The sequence below is a fragment of the Pyxicephalus adspersus genome, chromosome 1 (genome assembly GCF_032062135.1).
Source record: "Pyxicephalus adspersus chromosome 1, UCB_Pads_2.0, whole genome shotgun sequence".
NCBI lineage: Eukaryota > Metazoa > Chordata > Amphibia > Anura > Pyxicephalidae > Pyxicephalus > Pyxicephalus adspersus.
Window position 1 is genome coordinate 40,755,735 of NC_092858.1, and position 11,840 is coordinate 40,767,574.

At 37.3% G+C, this 11,840-nt stretch overlaps 1 pseudogene; it reads left to right on the top strand.

The window, feature by feature from the left end:
* The first annotated feature begins 2,512 nt into the window (after positions 1-2,512).
* Positions 2,513-2,899, top strand: LOC140328255 (small ribosomal subunit protein eS28 pseudogene; annotated as a pseudogene).
* Positions 2,900-11,840: the final 8,941 nt, after the last annotated feature.

Here is an 11,840-nt window from a genome sequence, read left to right on the forward strand (position 1 = left end):
AGATTTTACATGAGGTACAGCAGAAAGATAACTTTACATTTCAATACATTCACATGGAATTACAAGGACCCAGTATTTCTAAACATGCTAATTCTGTATTTGCTGAAAATGTTCTTATCCTCAAAAAATAAAAAATAAATACAAATAAAAACTATATTAGCTACAACATTTACTGGCTGATTAGTTGCAATATATTAAACTTTTGTTCCTGAGATTACATATGCTTTATAACCATACAGTCCATTCTGATGGTTTAAAATGTCCATAGTAAAAAAAGGCAAGCAAAGAGATTGTATCCCAATAACAGGGAAGAAATTTTCCATCAATTATATTTTTTTTGTAATGCATTTGCTATAGGTCATAGGAATGCCATAGGGAAATGTCATAGGGATCAGCAATCATCTCTGCTGCTATTTATACCCCACTTTTTTACTAGACAATAATGGAGATAACATTAAATGTGGCATTTTTACCCTATTCACCATTGAATTACTTATAAAGCCAATAACATTTCCTGTATATACATCACATTATCTGATGCATCTACTGCCCTGAGGATCCCTGGTCCTTCAGTATTAATATATATAACATAGACCATAGCATGAAATGTATGTAAAGCCAAAAAGAGATTGCAAAGAATGGGGAAGGGTTAGAACCTCTTCTGGGGTTTTCCCAATATTCACTGTTCCATTACAGAGATTTTATCCTATTCTTATCCTGCTGACATCAGGAAGTAAGGACAAATAAAAAATATTTTCTAACATTCCCCTATATTACTAAATAATTTTGTTTTATTTCTGTGATGCTGTTGGAAATGATAAAACGTTGTCAACAGCAAAGGAAGTGACGATAAATCTCCCTAAATGCAGCCTCAGAAAGCAGCAAATTTCTGATGGGTTTAACCCTTCCTAGCTTGTTACAAAATGAACAAAACTAGAGGGATACACACATTAGGGGGTCTATTTAAAAAACTTCCAACTTCATGTATTTCAAAGGCCATAAATGATTCCTACCAGAGAATGTTTGAGGGAATGTCGGATTCCCTGTTTCATAAACAGAGCCCTAGGAGTGATTTATAAAAGAATATCCTATGATATGTTATCATTTCCTTGGAATACCATGTACAAACTGCCCAGAGAAATACTGCAGAACTCCACTCCAAATAGTAAGTGCAAATAATTTGATAAAAAATAACTGCACGTAATGTAACACTTAAAATAGATAACGATGAGTATTTTATTTTACATTTTTAAGTTTGAGGAACATTTCTTTAAAATTGTGCAAGTTGTGATGAATGCCAGGATTTTCCACCTAATGAACAATCTAGCTTCACGTCCTATAACTTATTTGTATACCATTGACGTGCATCCCTACTACTCCCTACTATCACAGGAGCTTACACTCTGTTTTCGTGACCTCAGAATGGTGAGCGAGGCTAATCCCCGATGAACCTACCAGTATATTTTGTTAGAAAACAAAGGGAGGGAATATTCAAAATATATGCAGCGTTCCTGCTACTAATTAAAGCCCTCCATGAACAATAAACGTGTCATTATGTTTTAGGAAAGAATCTAAAAGAACATTGAGATAATATACAAATTCTATGAGTCTTCTTGGGAACCTAAATCCCCCATCCTGCAAAAGTGTTAACCACTTAGCCACCATGCTGTCCTATGGTGTTTTCTAATCCTTAACTAACAACATAGCTGTAACTTTGGATAGATATAAAAGTTCCATGTTGTCTTTATATTTATTCTACACACATTTTAAATTCTTCTTTATCCCCACATTAAAATGCTGTCCTAGTCTGAGCACAGTCATTTTAAGATGGTAAGGGAAACAAGGCACACATAGGGATATATTTATAACAGCGAATATCACACAGATAAACCATGCATAAAACTGGGCTGACGTCTGAATCAAGCAAAGTCCCACCAAGTTCTTCCCCCCATTAGTCAGAGAGAGCTCTGTAAATAGAGGGAATATCATGTGACCTGTTCTCATCCAATCAAGTTCCCTCACTGGGGTGCAAGAAGCTCTGTGACTGAGACCCTGATTTAATAAAGCTCTCCAAGGCTGGAGAGGATACACTTTCATCAGCGAAACTAGGTGATCCAGCAAACCTGGAATGGGTTTCTTCAAAATCATTTACTATATATATATATATATATATATATATATATATAATAAAATATATTAGTCTCTTAGAATTTATTTGAATTAATTTATTGTGCTTTTTGGGGGGTTGACAACCTTCAAAATTCACATTGTGCAAGTTATAGAAATTGGCTAACGCTGCATATTGTTTTATTCAGATTGATGTAAATTCAACTTGAGTACAATGTGAACGCACTACATACATAAACTAAAAGCAAATTACCACATATTGAATCAATTCCGTTGTGGATTTAACTTGAGGTGCCATAAAAAGACAAATACAGATAGTCCCCGTGTTACATACAAGATAGGGACTGTAGGATTGTTCTTAAGTTGAATTTGTATGTAAGTTGGAACAGGTACATTATTTTAATAAAGGCAATTAATACAGATGTCTACACATATATTAGGCAGCGTGGTGACAGTTACTGTATAAAATCCTCACTGTGAGTTAATCACAAACAAAGCAGAGAAAGCAAAAAAAAAAAAAAACCCTTTTCTTGCTTGAATGCATGGACATAGGCCGCGTGCAGCCGATCAAGCTTGCTTGGGTAACTAAAGTTCTTGAAAGAACAGGATTTCAGGGGCAGTGTGCTCAGGTCCCTGTTGAGTTTATGGATGACACCAACCACTTCATCATAAGTAAAGTGAAGGGCCCAGTACATGAGGGAGATGTACTTACACTACTGGAATCTGAATGCGAAGCTAGAAGATTGCATTAGCATGCCTTATTCTTTCATAGATGGACCCTGCCAGAGCTTTGTGTTTGGGTTGAAAATAAACTTTTTAAAAGTAAAAAAAAAACTTTTTGGAGCCTAGACATTTATTAACTTCTGGAGCACGCTGTGATTTTATATACAAAAAGAAACAAATACAGAGTTTGTCTTGGTAATAAAGAGTTAAAGATGTTACAGAACAGCAAAAGACTTCTTCTGCAAGTCATGCACCCCCCTCCATCAAGCCTCTGTCCTGCAAAAGAACAAGTAAGGAAGCCCTGTTCATATCTAGAAGTTGTCTGTATGTCGGATGTCCTTAACTCGGGGACTACTTGTACAAAATTACAGTAACTCGGTTTACACACAACAAAGTTCTTTGAAATATAATCAGATCAAATGAGATTTCAAAGTAACTCAGTAAGTGTGAAGCTGGAGATTATAGGATAGTAAAGGATTACAAATGAATTACAGTGACTTTAACTCCCACCAGTCCACAGACTAATTAATAGTTAACAACATTGTCATCTGACAGTGATCGATACAAGGCATCCAGTGCAATCTTTAAAAAAAATCAATTTGATGAAAGCTAATGATCTGCAGGCATATCTCTCACAATGTTTCTGTGTTAAAATAGTACACTACAATTGCTATCCATCTAAGGTTTACTAAATGTCTCCTAACTTTTCATCTGTAGCTCTAAAAAAATAATAATCTGTGAATAGACCCAAATGTAACTTGAAGGTCCCGGGAAATGTATACAGTTCTGTATGTGCAAGGAAATTACTACACATAAGTACCAAAGCCCTTCTTCCAACTGTGAAGCATGGTGAATGAGTATAAAAATGCAAAGATGATCTGCTGCCTTGGCTGTTGGATTGCTTTGAATATATTAAGGGACCTCTCTAGGTTTCAAGTAGTATAAAAAAAATCTACAGCAGAACAACAAGGCTTTTGTGATCTAAAAAACTGAAATGTATCAAAAGTTAAGCATATAACAGCAGTTAAAAACACAAAGATTAACAAACATGTATCTTGAATAGAAGACTATGTATTATAGAGTAGTCATGGCAGAGCACAATTTCAAAAAGTCATCAAGTAGCAAATAAACTTAAAAAAGTTTAGTATAGAGGTTGTTATACTTTCTAATTTTGTGACGGTAAAATCGGCTGATAAAGACAATTTTAAGTTGTGGTTACTGCTAATATTGGATACAAGTTCACATTCCTGTTCAATCAGTTACCTTGATTGATTAGGTAATCTGCTCAATAAAAAATATCAATATGAAATGAAAGGTGAAAACAAACTAGAACTAGTCTGGGATTTGTTTTCTTCTATGCAACAAGGGATATTAAAAGAATTCTGTATTTCCACTGAGATGTACGATGCAGTCTATGTCCCAAGCCGATAGCAGCGTACAACAGTAAGATAAGGAGCAAGGTTGGCCAACTGTATACCTCCCCAAGGAGAGCCATGATAATGTGAAAGCATAAGTGACTTGCGGTATGGGACAGGTCCAATCTGCCCCAGGCAACATATGGTAGCTCCTATCTCAGCAGCAGGGCGTTTATTCTAGTGAATAAATACACTTCATCCCCTATCTGTCACGAAGCAGAAGACATTCTATTCCCCTATGATAGGACATTTGTAGAACAAATTGTACTTCCCAGGATAGATTAAAACAATTTGTGACTGATATAAGACACAGCTTTTACTTTATTAAAAGGAAGTAACAAAAAACACAGCAATAGATGTCGTTCCCGGGCCTGAGAACCAGCCAGTGCGATGAGAGGAGTGGAAATGATATACAAATAACAATTACAAACAATGAATTGACTTCATCGCTCTAGTTATTAATTGCCTGTATCTTGGTTGTGTTTGTTCTTGTCAGTGTTGTGATCACACGACGAGTTTATTACTGTGGTCCGTCCTAATCGGTTGGCTACATATAAGAGCATATAACAAATCATCTCGAATTAAATGTTATAAGTGAAGCAGCACACATTTTTACACAGCATCCTGTCTAGTACTGAGAGGGTTACGGAAAGATTGTTAAATGTCTCTAGAATTCCGGGGACCTTGAAGGCCTCTGAGCAGCTGTCCATGTCTGGAGCACAAAGCTCAGGCCAGGAGGAGTCTAAGTAGAGTCTCAGCACAGGAGAGGCCTGTGACACTGAGCAGATGGTGAAGATCCTTGAAACGTGCCTCCTTGCATGCTACTAGTGCTAACAAGGGACAGCACTGCTTCTCATCCTTCTATTAGACATCCTTTTTAGACTGCAGGGTTACCTCCAAATTCATCTCTGGTCACATTAATCCAATGACCACTTTACATTCTGACCCGTGTCAAGCAAAATAAAGTAAGCTTTAGATAGCTGCTGACCTATTGTTTTTAATTACTGACGTACAAGCAAATACGTGACATCCTCTTGTTTGTTGGAATGGGCATGTATTTTATTAGGGAAACAAGACATTGTTTAATTCCTTACACAAGTCAGTAAAACAAGCTGCCATTTTGTATCTCCTTTTGGATTTTACCTCTCAGGTTATCGGTAGCCACGTTTTCCTATTTTCGCACTAGAAGAAAACAGGTGGCTGCAGAAGACTGATTGTTGTGACTGACAACACTGTGTAGTTACTTTGCCATTTTTTTAATCAGAAAAAGCAACCAAAGACAAAATGTATAAGTGAAGCTCACAAACACAAGTTGATTGCCAGTGCAAATGTCTTCAGATAATTGCAAAATATAGTGATTGTTAGGAAAGACGCTTAAACTTCGTACATCAACCAGGGCTGTATTTACAACAATGGCCCATTGCTTACAACAGTAATGGGATAACACAAGGAATCTAATTATAAATTACAATAATTATTTATGTATTTTCTTTTTCTGGTTATCCTTGCACATTTGCACTTAGAATCAATAGATACAAAATTGTTTTCTCTTAATGGTTGTTCCTCTCTTAAAACCAGCTAATATGATAGAAATATATAGTATTATATATAACATAGTGATTCACAAACGGGGTTTGTGCCACTTAGATTAGTTTTACAGTAACTGACACCAAGGATCTTTTTGGCTATCTGTAAGGATGACATTTTCCCACTGATCAGCAATGTTAGAGACATTCTTCCAGATGTCCACCACTCCCTAATATACTGTGAGTTATGGATATATTAGTTATAGTATGGGGTACTTGAAGACCTGATTTGACCCTATTTTAAAAAAAAGTGGTTGAGAAACACATCTTTATATCATACTATACAGCAGTGGTCACCAACCTTTTTGGACCCACGGACCACTAAATTTACTGGCTCCAGACCACGCATGGACGGGGAGTAGTGTGTCACTCAAAAGGGAAGAAACTTCCCCCATAGTGTCATGATACCCGAACCCGCCCACTCTCCCATCACAGATCTGAGCCTGCGATGGGAGAGTAGGCAGGTTGTGTCCAGAGACACAACCCGTCCACTTACCTAAGCCTGCGATCTGTACGTTATTGTTTAATGCGGGTTTCTATACTTTGTAAGCTTTTCCTTGGTAGCCTTGGTAGTAAAGGAAGATCAATAGTAAAAGGAGAACACCTTATTTGCCCCAAGTACCGCACCTCTCCCAGTGTACAGTGCAGGGTATTATAAGATGCTAAAAGTAAATGAAAGGGAGATATTTCTACTCTTCAAATTGAAATACATTTTTATTTTTAACTCAATTTTTTATTTTATTTCTCTTTAGAACCATTAGGAGTTACAGCTATCATAGCATTTCCAGAACTAGGCATTTTACTTTTTCTTTTATTAGGTCTACATTTTAGTGGCACTGGCTTAGACCGACGTGAGGATGCTTGCAGTGACACACAAGTATTTAAGCATGCAAAGTGCATCTGTATCACAAATACATGAAATGGCTTTAATTGTACCTGTGCCTAAACCATGTACAGTGAATTATATGCATATTCTGCGCAAGTAGTAAAATCCCTTTTAAACAATCACCTCATCTCTACATCTATAACCATTGTGGAAAAAATACTTTTTAAAGTTTACAATAATGGCAGATCTTGGCAGCCTTCCAGTAACCTAATGTAGTCCAGCACCAGGTGTTTCTAAACTGCTAGAAACAATCTTAAAAAGAAAAGTGTTGTTGTGATGTTTTGTGAAAATAAATAACTTCATAATAAAAGCATGCCTTGTTTTAAAGCTCTTTTCCTGCTTTTAAGAATATGTAAATAGTTTTGGGTCATAATTTAGGCACAGGTGCACTTTAAAGCATTATGTCCCTGCTGTCTGAGCAGATGCTACAGTTTAGAAGTCAGTGTCTAGAATATTTTTATTACATCACCTGAACTTACATCAGAAAATATGTCTCTCATATTTAAGTGGGAGACCTATCATGTAATTAAAACTGTAGCTTAAATAGAATCATGCATGAGGGAAAAAAAAATCATGTGATATTAAAAATTAAGAAGCATCCTACTTCTAGCAGTGTATTTTTCTATGAGAAGCAGGAGGAGACCACAATTATCCTGTATAAAGTGGTATGATCTCCCTTCCAGGAAAGAAGACGCATTAGGCCTGGCTGCTCAACATACTCCTGTCTCCCTTCAGCAAAAGGGGTTAATAACACAGAACTGTGCATGTCACCCCAGGCAGTGAGCAGATGGGAACATTACACCAATACCCAGTCTCATTTCATTACATTTACTCCGTTTGTTTGTTAATCGATTCTAATTTGACCGCCGGGATCGTTTAAAAAAACAAAACGCGAGGAGTCTACTTCCCAAGCTGTTGCCTGCTCCTTTCAGGGACGAAACGCAGCCACTGCCTCGGGGCAAATACAATTTCATCTAAACAAATTGAATTTGCTTTACGATAATAGTTCTCTGGCTGTGATGGGAAGTTATGGCTGTGAGCCCTGAATGAGGAGGAGAGCGAAACACGGCATCGCAGGCTAGGGCACCCCAGAAGATAGACATCTATAAAAACTTTAACAGACTACCAAGAGTAAGATAAACCACACTGTGTTAAGGATGTATCATGCTGCTATTCAGCTATATTGTGCTGTTGCCATTAAAAACACTCAATGATTCTAGTTAGGTTTAGAAGCATTTCACTGAATTAGGTATATTCTACAGCATGTTTACAGGGAAGGTAGGAAAGTGAGACAATTCATAGACCAAACTCAATGATTTCTCATTTTAAGGTAAACTGACTACGACAATGTAGCTTTGACACCTTGTGGGGGAAGGTTGGTCTTTGAGAAACATGCAATTCCAAATAGACTTTACATACATATATACTCAAATATAAACCAAGGTACTTATTTTTATCTAAAAATACAGGAAATGTTTTGCCCTAAGCCTAGGGCACAAAACATGGTCATCACTGCTAACATTAAAAACAGTAAGGAGGAATGTCATTTTGAGTGAAGAAATACATATAATATGTGTTATTTTTAAAACATTAATTTGAATTGGAAAAAAGTCACATGGGCTCAGTCTGTTTATCTTGTTTCCTCTGTTTTTACAGGGTTAAGTGTTTTGTACTTTTTATTAGTTAAGATGGGTCTCTTGCATCCCTTTATCTTTAGTGTATTACTGTTTATTACCAGTAGATGACACTGTGCCTTCATGTAAAGTGTGCAACAAACAAAATAATGTCTTATTAGACTGCAAGAGTTTGTAACACACTTTACATGTGGACACAGCACCATCTACTGGTGTCACCAAGATTTTTGATTGGTTATTTTCAGGTCATCTCATATAAACTCTCAGTTTATGTTCTAGCACAGAGGTCAGCAAACTTTTTTGGACACTAGGTCATTTCAGGGGTAGGCAGGAGCACACTAGGCCAGACTCTCTCGAGTCCCCCCTAATGGCCCCCCCTACAGGGAAATCCCTCTCCGCAATGCATATGCAGGAGAGGGAATGCTCCCTATTTACCCAGAGGTGAAAGTGTTAACGCCGGCCACGGTAAAAAGGGGAGTCACAACATGGAGGCTCAAGAGCTGCATGCAACTCCGTCGCAGGGGGAGGGGGCGGCCAGAATTAGGCGGGATCAGACAGGGAGCTTTAGGCAAACAAACTACCGGCTAGACTGTATCTTGCCTAAAGGCCGAAGTTTGCAGACCTTTGTTCTAATACATATATGGTAAATGTTCAACAGTTTTTTTTCTGTTGAAAGAAAATTTAAGCTAAAGGAATAAAAGCTGCCCATTGTAAACGTGACTGGTTATAAGAAATTAGGAAAAAAGGCATCTTTCAAATTATCAGCAGAACAGTTGATAACAGTGACAGACTATCATATATGTCATTTTTTGATTTTTGTAAATTTATTTATGTAAACCACCTTGTAAAAAACTGTTAGTGGTGAAGAATCTTCGAGACATTCTGTGGTGAAGAATCTTTAACGTCCATGTATTTCAATAGCACATTTTGATTCTCCCTCTGGGGATATTTTAGTAAATGTCAGATTCACTGCTTTAAAAGGGATCCTTTCTCAATTAAAAGTGTAGACAAAACTACATATTAGTCATGAACACATTGTACCAAAGTCAATAAATTAATAGATTGTTTTTAAGTTACTATAAAACTATATAATAAGACCAATTTTCGATCCTGAAACAATCGCATCATTACATTACTGCTTTTTTTCTGTTCTACTTCTGCAGCGCTCATCATCCCCCATATAAAAAATGTGGTAGTGTTGGGACTAAATTCCCCAGCACCTCTCTCTCAGCCCCATTACTTACATAAAACTACTGAGCCAACTACAACAGCAAGAAGTGAGGATTGTCTTGGGCAAGACATAAAAGACAAGCTAGGGGCTCTGTATGAGGAGGCTACAATTTATGACAATGGCCCATTTACATAGCACTTTAGTCCATGTAGAAAGGACAGACATGATCAGAACAATGATGCCATCATTGTCACTTGGCATGTGTTACCTGGTCTGACACAATCACCAGATATTTTAGAATTGCTAGGCAGTTGAGAAACACAACAGAAATTCTTTTTTTCTAATGCTGCACTAAATATTAATATTTTTTTAACCATAGCTCTGTAGTGGAATTCCAGGTCAAAGTGTGAAAAATGTGGTTGAAGTACTTAACATGTTGAAAGATTTAGAACTCTGACCAGCCAAGCATGCTGTAGATACACCTCAGCTAGCCAGTGAGATCTATCTGCTATTTACTGGCCAGAGCACCTGCTCAGAGGTAATGGTGCTTATTTACTGTCTAATGAGGAGGCAACATAAGGAGATGAGCGTATCACTTGGCTGGCTTTGTAGTGCCGGGAAAAGTAAATCATTAGACTGGTTGCACAGAATAGTAGATCAGGCTTTAGAATTCTGTAGGGCAGTCCTATGATATTGCCAAGTTATTTCAATTGTCCAGAGTTTTGTATAAGGCAAACACATTTGTTTAAAATGTTAAAAAATTAATGCAATTTTTACTGCAATTATACTAATATACTGCAACTACAATTATATTATATTGCTCCAAATTTCAATATCCTCTTGTTTAAACATGTGTACACAATCTTCACTAAATGTTAAAAAGGATGCTTAATAAGTATTCTTGCAAAGGTATGTGGGGGGATTTAACATAACAATCCTGGAAAAAAAAAGTTTACCCTTAAATAATCATAATAATAAAAGTTACTCTGGTACTAGTACTGGGGTGGAGCACTTTTTTGCCCTCAGAACTGCTGAACTTGATAGTTTTAGTTCCTAGATTTAGCAAGGTGCTGGTGAAAACATTCCTGGGGAATTCTTGTCTATATTGACACAAAAACATCACACAGTTGCTGCAGATCTCCTGTGACACCAACCACATCCTAAAACTTCTCTATCAAGTTGAGATCTGTGTACTGTGGAGGCCATTTAGCACAGGAGTACAGTGATCATGTTCAAGAAACTATTTGAGATACTAGCTTTGTGACATGGCATGTTATCTTACTGAAAGTAGCCATCAGATAAGTACATTGGGGTCTTAAAGGGATGGACATGGTCAGCATTGTTAATACAAGGCAGGATGGATCCATGCTTTCATGTTGTTAATGCCAAATGCTGACCCTACCCTCAAATGTTGCAGTAGAAACTGAGATTTGGCAACATTTGTTAAATCTGCAAAAGTTTGGCGAGCCCTTGTGAACTGTAGCCAGCAGCCTGTTCTTAGCTCCCAGGAGTGGCACCTTGTGTGATCTCTTGCTGTTGTAGCCCTTCTGCTTGAAGGTTTAACTTGTTGTGCATTCAGAAATGTACTTCTGCACACTTCAGTTGTAACAAGTCATTATCAGAGCTGCAGTGACTTTTCTATCAGCACAAACCAGTTTGGCCATTCTTTAACTCAGTGTTTCTTAGTCAGGGTTCCTCGAGAGATTGCTAGGGCTTTCTTGAGAAATGGAAAATCTGTGCCATTCAGGTCAGTTTAACTATCATTTTGGCTATCTATAAGGGTGATATTCTTCCTATTGATCACCACACTAATGTACTGTGAGCTGTGGATATAGTAATTATAGCAGGGGTACCCAAGGACCTGAAAGTTATTTCAAGGATTACCCAATGTTAAAAACATCAAGAAACACTGCTCTAACCTCAGGCATCAGCAAGGCATTTTCACCATCAATATCTTATGATGGATATTGTTTAGCTATCACTATCCCTTTTCCTTGCATTAGGCTTGCGCTAGATTGGTCTGGTGGCAATTCTTCCCCACCTGTATGCTTGGATGATTTCATAGGCATGTACCTTGATAGGTCCTTCAAAAGACAATTTACAGGTCAGCATTGTACCCACACATCTAACTATCTCTGTTATCTACTGTAAGCTCCGCCTGCAATGTTTTCACATTGCTGGATCACCCTGGTTTACCGATGATTTTCTTGTCTTGGAAAGCTTTATTCATTCAAACCCCATTATATTTTTGTTCTGGTCAAACATTGCTTTTTGTACAGTACCACATTCCCCAATGAC